The sequence below is a fragment of the Sminthopsis crassicaudata genome, chromosome 2 (assembly GCF_048593235.1).
Source record: "Sminthopsis crassicaudata isolate SCR6 chromosome 2, ASM4859323v1, whole genome shotgun sequence".
Classification (NCBI taxonomy): domain Eukaryota; kingdom Metazoa; phylum Chordata; class Mammalia; order Dasyuromorphia; family Dasyuridae; genus Sminthopsis; species Sminthopsis crassicaudata.
Genome location: NC_133618.1, coordinates 203,103,775 through 203,115,871, shown reverse-complemented (window position 1 = coordinate 203,115,871; position 12,097 = coordinate 203,103,775). Strand labels below are relative to the sequence as shown.

Here is a 12,097-nt window from a genome sequence, read left to right as displayed (position 1 = left end):
CTATACCAAGGTTAGAACTGAGATCTCCCTCTCCTTTTCTCCAACATCTCCTCAGGAGTTTGAAGAATGATTTCTCATTTGACTCATTGGAACAATCAGATTCTAGTTAACTCAATGTTTTTATACAGAAACCAGAATGCAGCAAAATCCCTCATTACACTGGAACAGATTGGTTCTTTTACTTGGTCAATTGGTTTTCAAAGACTTTTCACATTTAATCTAATGCCTATGATTGATTGATAACTTGAGGTAGAACTATTTATATCTATTTACTTATGTCTTTCATGTAGAGGAAAGGGAAAGGAATAAATATTTATATAGAACTTACATGCCAAGCAATGTGTTAAGCACTTTAAAAATATTCTTTCATTGACTTTCACAACAATCCTACAAAATAGTTGCTGTCATTACCTTCATGTTACAGTCAAAGAAACTAAGGCAGACAAAGATTAAATGTCTTGCCTTCAGTCACACAGAAGTGTCTGAAGCTAGAAATGAACTCATATCTACCTGACTCCAGACTTAATGCTCTAGCTACTGAGCCAATTAGCTGTTTCATGTAGGCTCCCTTTTCTCCTCTGATATTACAATCATTGTGGAATAGGTTTCCAACCCCTCACATGTGCATTATTTCAGTACCCTGTTATTTAGTCTCTCTGTATCTCACTCCAATCCATCTTCTCTTCAAGGTGGTTCCTAATGTGCAGTTCTGCCTATATAATAAATAATTTACAATGGGTTTCTATTATCTCCAAATTCAAATTGAAAATATTTTATTTGGCTAACCTAGCCCATTCTTCCTTTCTGGTCTTCTTACACATTGTTTCCCACCATGTTCTCTATAATCCAATACTGAACTCCACTCCATTTCCAGACTTTGAGCATTTTCATTGGCTGACATCTATGCCTGGATTTCTCCCCAACTTCTGGTTTCTTTGGCTTCTTTCAAATATCACCAAAAAGTCCTATCTTCTGCAAGATGTCTTCCTCAGTGCTCTTTTATATGCAAAACTTCCCTTGGAAATTCCTCCCACCCATTTATACTGTCTAGACTTTATTTATATATACATAGCAATTTGCATATTATCTCTTCCATTAGATTGGGAGTTCCTTGAATTTGTTTGTTTTATTTTGTATCTCCAGTCTTAGGCATGGTGCCTGGTCTCTAATAAGTACTTAATAAATGCATATATAATAACTGACATTAAAGCATGAGTGGGATATGTGATTTTCATGTGTTTGGGAGTAGTAGTTCAGCAATTAAAGAGTTAGTTTTTGTTTTGAGGAAATTTATCGTTGCCTAAAATTATGTGTCCTTGTGGACTTAAGTTTAATGTCAAGTCAACATTTAACTGGTATCTGATTTATGATCTGCTGCATATTATTTTCTGTGTTTACTTTATGGATTGTCACTTATGACAGAAAGAATTCTCTGCCCGGTTGAATTTTTCCTTAATGTTACAGAAACTTTTTTTGTATATTTTTTTCACTAAGTGAAACATATCTTCAAAAAATTCTATTACAGTGAATGTTCTGTTCTTGTAAAGACAATTGTGAGAAGTATACTGAGATAATGAAATATAGGTTCAGTGTTGTCACCTTATCATATTACTCAATTCAAATTAGAAGAATGTCAAAGTATGCATTGTTTACCTTTGAGGTGACATTAGATCTACAAAAGAAGGAAATCCAGAGTTTAAAAAACAACAAAATGTCACTTTTGACTTCACTAAAGTAGAAGAGAGGATTTGAGATTTCTAGATGAAGACAGGAGTTAGCTTATGTTTACAAGTCAGAGTCCAGCTGGTGTCCAAATTGTCCAACTAATATAATGGCACAGCATTGTCCTTCATGCTATACCACTGTGAGATTAGCTTTGTTCGACTCCTCTAGCCACCAAAGACTGTGAAGGCTGAAATGATAAGACTTGGAAAGAAATTCTTTGGTTCTTTGATTCTGTGGAATGAGAACAGAAGAGGAACCAAAGATTACATGGATTTTTGTTTTGAATCTGGGTGACTAACAGTATGTGGTTCCACAGTAATTGGTGGAAAGTTAGGAAGAAAGGAAGGTTTGGAAGGAAATATAATGACTTCTGCTTGGGATTACTATAGGAATTCAGGTTGAGAGCTCTAAGGCGAAATTTGAGTTATGGACTGAAACTCAAGAGAAAGATCAGGGCTGGATTTTCATCTAATATTCATCTGCATAGAGATTACACCTGAACCTATGAGAATCGATGACATCATGAATATAACCATGAGGCAGTAATATAAAAACCATGTTAAGAATGCTATAACTCAGAAGTAGTAGAGACTGCTGAGGACCAAAAGATCAATGAAAAGATTACATTTAGCCTTAAAGGAGAAAGCAAGAGGTTCAAAAAATTGATAGAATTATTATTTAGCAAGATTTGGATGGTGATAATTCACAATAAATATCAAATAGTGTTGGTAAAATCTCATTTTGCTTCTGTCAGAAGAATGACCTTTGCTCTAGAAATGCACAATGAAAATAGTGAATTGATATATACAAAATAAGTTAATATATAATATCAAGTGATATGTATACCTACTTGGGTGGGGAGGATTCCATATAATATGGGTGGGCATATAATATTTATGTTCAAGTATATGAATGACTTTTAAATGAAAAAGGTATGTTACTTCTTCTATTTACCTCCAGTACATAGAACCAGGATCAAAAAGTATAAATTGCAAATATGTTTATTTAAGATTAATTTCCAGAAAACCAAAATTCCTAACAATTAGAAGTAGCAGAAAGTAGAATTAGCTGCCTTAGGAAGTAGGTTCTCTCTCACTGAGGTTTTCAGACAGAAGCTCACTGACTACTTGAAAGACTGACCACTTTTGCTTTTTTTTATTTAACACAACAGCAGTACTTCTTATTCTACATCAGTCAACTATGACTGACACCTGAGCAATCATGTTGAAAGCATCTGCATTTGATATGATTTGGGCAAAATTTATTCCTGTGTGGGAATCTTCTAATATGGAAAAGTAGAGATCATTATTAATGACCAAGGAAATAGGACTATTCCAAAGTACATATTGACATAAAACCTTTAATCAGTAATACTGCAAAGAATCACTTTCAGTGAGCTCCACTTTTTGATATCTTTGATGCCAAGCATATGATTGGTCATTGATTTAATGACCTATTTATTTAATCTTTCATGAAGCATTGATCTTTCATTGTGGTAAATGATGCTGGCAGACCTAGGAGTCGAAATGGCATACAAAGGAATACAGATGTAGTATAAAAATATATTCTAAGTCTTCTAAGTTCTTGACTAACTTGAAAGAAATGTCCAAAACTTGAAATAGGCTCAGCCTATTTCAATGGTTCTCAATTTCAGGCCACCAAAGATACTGGGAATATCTATTAGTCTCAATGTGTTCCAAATTATTGATAAGACAATTGTTGCTGTTATTTCTATGGTATGGACAAAAAAGGTTGGTGCTGGTAGTGATATGTATACCTACTTGGGTGGGGAGGATTCCACTCAAGTAGTCACATGATCAGTCTTTTAATTTTGAATTCAATCAAAAGCATAAAAAGGGTATCACTGAAAACAAGAGGGCTCTTTGTGTTCTGTGTTCTGCTTGTGAACAAGCAAAGTATATCCTCTCTTCCAGTATCCAAGCCAATATTGAGGTTAACTTCTTCTGTAGAGGTATCAGTTTTTATACCCTAGAATCTATTTCCATTTTCAAGAATTGAATGCTGATTTCTTCCATGATACACCAGAATATGTAAAAAAAGGCCCCACTGGATGCCCAACTAGGGATATCATGATTGAGGACAGCTTCTTGGTAGGTTACGCCACTACCCCAAACCAGAAACTTCTGTAGAATTTCTTCATTGGCAATGAGTTTAACAAGAGTATGAATCCTGATGAAGCTGTTGCCTGTGGTGAAGCTGTCTAAACCACCATCTTGTCTGTAAATTAACCTGAAAATATGAAGAATCTGCTTTAAAAAAAAAATCTTCTTAAGTATTATTAATAGTCCTGTTTGATGAATAAAAATTTAGCATATTACTTTAGATCCAATAAAATTATATTGTTTTTTTTTTTTTATTTAAAGCTTCATAATACAATAAATAAATAAATAAAGAAATGTTTTTCTATTACTAAAAGCAGTTATTCTAAAGCAGTGAGTCAAGTCCCCCAAAATGTGGAAAAAAAGATAGAACAGATTTATATGACTTAGAGCTGGGCTAATGTATTGTGGGATCATTGCTTCAACCTCATTGAAAGTGCTTACAAACTGTTCCTATTGCTTAATGAATATTAAAAAGTCAATTAAACAGTTTCCTAGAATTGGGAACTTAACCCCAGGGAGAAGGGTTTAAGGGCTAGAGTTAGAAGTTCTGTTGCAATAAGATCCAAGGTTTAGTCAAGACTTGAGTGAAGTCAAGCACAATGACATTCTTTATGCCTTAAAAAAGTTTAGGAATCATTGTTACACGAAGTCTAGGTCTAACAAATAATTCAGTTTTAAGATTTAAAAAAATAAAATCAATAATCTAAAAAACACTTTCCATTACTCTAGATATGGATTTCAGTTCAACTAGTCTATCAATAAAACTTATCTTGAACAAATACAGGACAGTCAAACCAATATTGACAAGCTTAAATGATCTCTTCTCTCCAGAATAGCCCTGTATCTCCTACTCATGGAAAGGGTGAAAATACACCAACAATGTTTGATCTAGAATATATGTACCATTCCTCCCAGAAACACCAGGGCCATGTTGGGAAAGGCACTCATTAAAAAACAAATAAAATTAATTGGAAGGGTAGAGTTTAGGAAGGCCTCAGAAATTCTAACGTTACTCTTATTTTACCTTCCTCCCCTTTAACCCCATAGGGATCAGATTCTTACACAGGTTGGTATGTGGCAATGTCTCTATAAAATACAGAAATATCCATAGAAGTATTACCCCCAACAATAGCAACTGCAGCAAAGCCAAAACAACATCTTCTGTTTTTGCTAAAGAGATTATGAAGCCATTAGAAAGGGAAGCAGCCTCTAGGGAGTAATGGAAATTCTTGGGCCTCCCATAGAGTGGCAATGTTCCAATGGCAGGTTGAAGACTAGCCTGCTATTAGCCAGCTCTTTCTCAAACCATGAGGTTTTCCAATGAATTGTACTGGTCATTTGCTACATAATAAGAAAACATACTTTATGTCTTTCAGCTCAAAGCCCATTTCCTTAAATTACTAAAGAAATTATTAATGAATTAGCTAAAGAATTAATTTTTTAAAAAAATTATCTTTTTCTTCTGAAAACTAGTATATTTCTAAATTTTTTTTCTACCAGAGTGAGATCAAAGCCCTTTTCACAGAGCTGTTCATGCATATATGATCAAGAAACTGCTTAAATTTTCTCCTTTCTTCTTCCTAGTTTTCAAATTATAGTCATATTAATAGACCATGTGTAAAGAGTCTTCACATACTGTCACTTATTGACACACAGTGCTGAGTATATTAGTATGAGTATATTGACACAGTCTGAGTATATTAGTGTACTTGAACCCTGGAGAAAGCTGGGGATGTTGGATACTTTCAGTGTCCTGACATGAGGCATGAACACCAGAAGAGTGTTTGGTGGTGATAACTCTTCCGTACACACTGACAAAATCGATAGAGAAGGCACCTCCCTAATATCATGATTATCTTTGAGAATGAAGTATATAGAATAATCTCCCTATAGAATAGGGAGCTGTCCTACTGAGGATAAGGCAACACAACTTCCTCCCTCCCTCCCTCCCTCCCTCCTTTCCTTCCTTCCTTCCTTCCTTCCTTCCTTCCTTCCTTCCTTCCTTCCTTCCTTCCTTCCTTCCTTCCTTCCTTCCTTCCTTCCTTCCTTCCTTCCTTCCTTCCTTCCTTCCTTCCTTCCTTCCTTCCTTCCATACTTCCCTTTCTGCCTTCCATCCTTCCATTTCTGCCTCCCATACTTCCCTCTTTTTTTCTTTCTCTTCTTTCCTCTCCCTCCCTGCAGTTACTCTGCCCAAAGTAATGTAAATTTTGACCTCTCAAACCTCAAAAGATATATTGAAGTCCTAAGTGTACCTTTCTTTTTTAAGGATCTTAAACTGAAATCCCTCTGTCTTTCATCGATTAGCCAACAAAAATCCCTGGTAAGCCTAATTTTATCTCAGTTTGGGCCCAGATTTTGTCCAAATGAAAGCAAATAGCAATTGTTTCCATTTTGGCTAATTACCCAGAGAGTCTTCTGCTCCCAGATTGATTTTTTTTTTTTTTAATTAAATAAAAAAGGCTATTCTTTGCCTCATTTCTTTCTTACCTAGCTTTACTGATGGGGGTTGAAGTCCCTTTAAGATTCCTATCTAATTGTCCATGGTTGACTTTGATTCACAAATCCTGGTCAAAGGGACCCTTTGAATATCCGGGCCCAGCCCCCACCCTCAGCTCAGCTTCCCCCAGCCCTCACCTGATCTGAGCCAACTGAAAAGCCTGAGAACGTAGAGGTAGCACCCATCATCTTTTGTGTATAAAAGAGGTGAGCCGGAACACCCTCATTGCAGGAGCCATCCCAGCCAACACATGATATTCTTCCAGCCATGTAAGGGTTCCTGCCCACCAGCAGCCACCTTTGGCCCTGGCTTCTTTCTAACTGAGCTTTACTTCCAAATTCGTACAATAAACCTTTTGTTTATCAATCTAGGTTTTCAGGCCTGTAAATTCATTTTACAGGGGACACTGCACCTCATGGGATTATCTATGTGGCAAAAAATGAGGTTCCCCCTTTCCTTTCCCTCATTATTACTACTGAAGGGTTGCCTCAATAAAACAGACCTTAGCTTAAAAAGACCAAGGTCTCCCACTGCATTGGCTTGGGAGGAGAAAGTGAGGCTGGGGACATTGCACAGCCCTCACTCAAATTTATTTCATTGACAAGTTATGGCATCACCTCTCTGGAGGCAAGGCATCTTAAAGAATCAAGAACAAACAACTAAACAAAGGGAAGCTAAAAGTCCCATCTTATGGTGTCTATTGAGTTCAATAGCACAGTTCTGGGAACACTGCTTTGAGGAATTCAGAGGAGTACCTTTGTTTTGCTGATTTCTTGTTGTCAAGTTTAGGAACAGAAAGAAACTTGATATTGCTCACAGCAATGCTAGGAGGGAGAGACACTTTTGAAGACAGTGATTTGTTGTCATAATTACCTAAATGTGGCAAAGAGGTAAAGCCATAGTTGGTGAAAGGGCTTGACATCCAGAGATGTCATGACTTCCTTGTTCTTCAATACAGATTAAGGACATCTTTTGGTCAAGTTATTGTTTAAGATTTGGGCCTGTTGAAGCCCAGATTGCACCAAAAAAATGTTTTTAAGTTTATTTTTCAAATGTTATCAATTGGATCCTCTTCACACTTCAAAAGCCATTAAGGTTAAAATCTGCCTTTGTATAGAATGAGCTGAGAACCTTTTCCTTTTGTGACACTACTACTAATAGAGATAAGAATATTATTGTTATTCAAATTGTCATAGATAGGATTAATGAGATATGGTATTGTTGTCTGGTAGTGTCCTCTGAGAAACCCATTTTGCCTGTCATTCTTTGGATTACCTTTGGAATTGACTATGATTTCTGTTTCTTTAAGCCTTTACTTCATCTTTCCATTGAGTTTCCAGGATTTTCTTAATGTCTTCTATTTATTTATCAGTTTTTGTCTTTTGTTCACTTGTTCCTCCCTCCCTTCCAAGAAAAGATTTCTTTCTTTATTTGTTTGTTTGTTTTGCTTTGTTTTTCCCTGATAGCTTGTAAACAATCAAGCAATTTCAAAGAGAAGTCAATGGGAAGATTAATGTGAGGTGATATTTTAAATTTGCCTCTTATCTTAAATAGAACATTATCAAAGTAACTGAAAACCTCATGAAAATCTGGACCTTACTTCTTAAAAGTCCTTTAGAATTTGAAAGCCTCCATAGTTTTGAAGACTAGAAAGGTATTGGTAACAATAAACAGTCATTTTATCTGGATTCCCATAGCATTTACATCAGTAGTTTAGAGTGAGCAGTGCAGGCACTGGCTTTGACTGTTTTTAGATGTCAATTCTTTTCCTTGGTTTTGAAATTGTTGAGGGATGAGACACCCTAATGGTGTTTGGGGTCTCCAGGTTGGTGCCAAAGAATTCGCAGTTCCAGTCCCCAAGTTAAGGTTGGCAAAAAAAAAAAAAAAAAAAAAAAAAAAAAAGAGTTTATTGGGCCACTGAGAGATTTTCAGTGGACTAAGATCCTGATTAGGAAAGTAGCTGGGATTTGAGAGACAGAGTTTAATTTCATTTAGTTTTCTGTAGCCTGGAGCTAGGGAACAATCTCTGGATGAATTAAGGCTGGAGGATGTTGGCCTAGAGAATAATTTCCAGATGATTAAGGGTGGAGGGTGGTGGTCAAGAGAATAATCTCCAGGTGAATTAAGAATGATAATTATTTTAGGAGTTTCTGAAGGCTAGAAGTTAGATAGTAATTTCCAGGTGAATTAATGATGGGGTGTTGTGGGCCAGAGCCAGAAGATTCAGGGTTTTCTGACCCAGGCCCCCCACAAAGATCAGAGGACCAAAGAGTCATATTATATCAAAACTTCTGGTGGAGTTATAAGAGTTCTGATCAAATTCAAACCACTCACCTTCACCATCTACTCAGACAACTGCTCCTGTGTGCTAGTATTCAGGTTTAACAACTCTATTGGCAAGTTGAATTCGCCTCCATTTGACATCATTGAGGGCATCTTCAGTGGGTCTGCTGTGGAGCAGAGCCTAGTCAAGGAGCATAAGATTACTATCAACAAGGATAAAGGTCATTTGAGTAAAGATGACATTAAGTGTGTAGTCTAAGAAGCTGAGAAATACAGGACTAAAAATAAGAAGCAGAATCTTCCAAGAAATCACTTGGATCTTATGCTTTCAACATGTAAGCTTCAGTGGAGGATTAGAAATACTATGACAAAATTGGTGATGAAGACAAATGGAAAATCCTTGACAAATGTAATGAAATTTATTATTTCCCTTCTCTCTCTAAAACAAATATAATGTAGCACAATGTAACACTTTCTCTATCCCTGTCTCTCTGTCTTTTTGTCTCTGTCTGTCTATCTCTGGCTCCCTATTTCCCTGTTTCTCTGTATCTGTCTATTTGTGTTTGTCTCTCTGTCTTGGTGTCTGTCTCTTTTTCTTTCTTTCTTTCTTTGTCTCTTTGTCTGTCTCTCTGATAAAGGTTTAAGTATTATACCACCTTGAGAGAAAAAATACAAGGGAACTATAGCAGGCACTTCACTGGATAAATTTGAGTGTCCACCTCTGACTTGTTCCTCTCCTTTGTATTTCTAACCCTCATTATTGAGGTTTCAACAGAGATCCCAAAATCTGTATTTTCAGCCTTGAACCCCTATTTATGAGAATTTTTTAGATGTAGTCCCCAGTCTAACTTTTCCTGTTCACCCTCCCCAAATATGCTTTATTTAACACCTTTGACTTTTAGTATATATTTATGGAACAACAGATAGAGTATTGGGCCTAGAGTCAGGAACTCCTGAGTTCAAATCTAGTAACAAATACTTCCTAGTTCTGTGATTCTGAGCCAATCACTAAACCTGTTTGCCTCAGCTTCTCAGCTATAAAATGGAGATAATAGGATCAAATGAGATAACAATTATAAAGTCCATAGCACAGTCCCCAGTAAATACTATATAAATAATACATTTATTATTTAGCCTTTTCATTATTTATTCTGTACATAAATACATACATATCATGTATTTAATGTATATACATGTTATAGGCATATGCACAACACATTATTATGGATCATAGATCTACATGTACATGTGCCCACACAAAGACACATACATATATACAAGTGTTTATGTGCATACATATATGAACATTTTGAACTAAAATAATTTCTTTTCATTATGGCATTGATTGCAGTGTGTAAAAAGATTATAGCTATAGAGGTAGAAAAGGCGTTAGAGATTATATAGTCCAACCTGCTTATTTTGCCCATAAATTATTAAAAGTCAGAGAAATTAAAGATTGGAATCTATTTCCTCTGACTCTGATGTAGCACTTCTGCTGTTCTCCCAGGGCTATTGGCCATAATTTAGAGGGGGGGGGGAAGGTTAATTTCTCCCCTTTATACAAAACAGTATTTTAACAGAGAACAAGACAGATATGTGGGCTATAGCATGTACAGTGGCTTCAGGAACGTCTGATCACGTGGGGCACAGAGATTCACACTTTGCTCTGTGTTCTTCCTGGATGGGGGCCAGTGATGACTTGGGGCCACTTGGGATGTTTTCCTTTCACAGTATAATCACTAAGTCAACACCTGCAATGACATAAGCCCATGACTCACCTGCCTGAATGGAAGGTCTCTTTAGGCTCCACTGCTGTGGGTAGAGTACATCTGTGCCATCCCCATAAATGAGCCCTTCTCGCCTCAGTCAGCGCCACTACTGTTTAAGATGCAGGGCTCTCCTGAGAGGGTGAGGCCGGGCAGCTGGGCAGCAGCTTGGGTGAGTCATTTTAAAAAGCCCCTCTCACAGCTGGAGAGAAAATAGCGCTGGCACTACTGGTAACCATTATGAAATCTGAAAAGTCCTTCTCTGGGCAGGAGGAAGAAAAAGTTCACCCAGCTGTCAAGTATTTGAAATGTAAAAATTCCAGGCCCTGGGGGGAGGAGGAGGGAAGACCAAGGCCACGTCAGAGGAAATTAAGCCTCCTCTGAGGCTGATGAGTTCACTTTGAGAAATCAATAAGCCTTTCAGAAGCAGGGGAGAGCAAACAGTTCCGGGGAGGGGGAAAAAAAAAAAAAAAGATTTTCGGAGGGTCTAAGAACTGAAATGCTCCTACCAAAGACACAGTCGGCCCACTGGACAGTAAGATTCCTCAGGTCTTTGGTTTTCTCTTAAGATTGCCCTCTAGAATTACAGTATTGATCTACAAAAATAAAAAGGAGAGGAGGAAACTGGACTTCCTGATACTCTGAACTGTAATTCATTTGTGCTTTTCTTTTAAAAGATAAAACAAAAATGAGAATATATTGTTCAATTCCCAGGAAATAAAGAAATGAAACATAACTGAGAGTATAGATATGTAAATAGATGAATCTCTAGATAAAGAGATTCTTAACATTTTGTGCATCATGGACCCCTTTTGAGTGATGAAACCTATTAACTCCTTCTCAGAACAAAGTTTTTACAGTGAAGAAAATACACAGGATATTAATTATTTGGTGTTAAACAATACATGTACGCTTGTGTATATGCATGTGTTTGCGTTCTCACATGTATAATATGTATTTACATGGATATAGATATAGATATAGATATTGATTGATAGATATAGATATAGATATATGGAGAGGAGAGAGACAGAAAACTCATGAATCTCAGTTAAAAACCAATGATATATAAAAACCTGTGTAGTAAAAGAAAAACATGGAAAAAGGAATAAAGGAGAAAGAGTGAGATGTTTTGCAATTTACTAAATTATGTGAAAATCAGTGATCCTCAGACACAAATTTTTTAAATCTTTTAAATGAGAAATTTAGATCTCCAACTCAGATCTCCCTCAGATCTAAATCAAAATCACATCTTAAAATTAGATGTGAGGTATATTCTAATATATACTCAAGTTAAAATATCTTATAGGTTATCTGCAGCAAAGGGTCCTCCAGCCTGTCCTAGAAGATGCTAAAGGAACTAAAAGCTACTATATTACATGATAAGATAATTTTAACTGTTAGGATTAAATCAAGCTAAATTTTATGGATCTGACCCTCACCCATAAGGGTCAAACAAAACAAGACTAACCTTCTTCCATATGACAACTTGAATTACCGGATGGTAATGGTCAGTCCCTATTAAGTTTATACTGAAAAATGACTTGTCTCTTAAACCACTACTCATCTGCCAGAGTCTTTAATTCTTTCACCACCTTTGTCTAGTCTTCTCTAAAAAAAAATAAGTTATCCCATTTGTGTTAAACTGACCAAGTAGCAGGAACCGTATGAATTTCTTTTTTCAACAGACAAGTCTTGGAAGA

At 36.3% G+C, this 12,097-nt stretch overlaps 1 long non-coding RNA gene across 1 annotated transcript; it reads right to left on the bottom strand.

The window, feature by feature from the left end:
* Window positions 1-2,804: 2,804 nt before the first annotated feature.
* LOC141553352 (uncharacterized) lies at window positions 2,805-10,675 on the bottom strand. Its single transcript, XR_012485417.1, has 3 exons — window positions 10,407-10,675; window positions 8,680-8,809; window positions 2,805-3,975 (listed from the first exon to the last, which is right to left on the bottom strand). It is a non-coding gene; the product is annotated as an uncharacterized LOC141553352 (long non-coding RNA).
* Window positions 10,676-12,097: the final 1,422 nt, after the last annotated feature.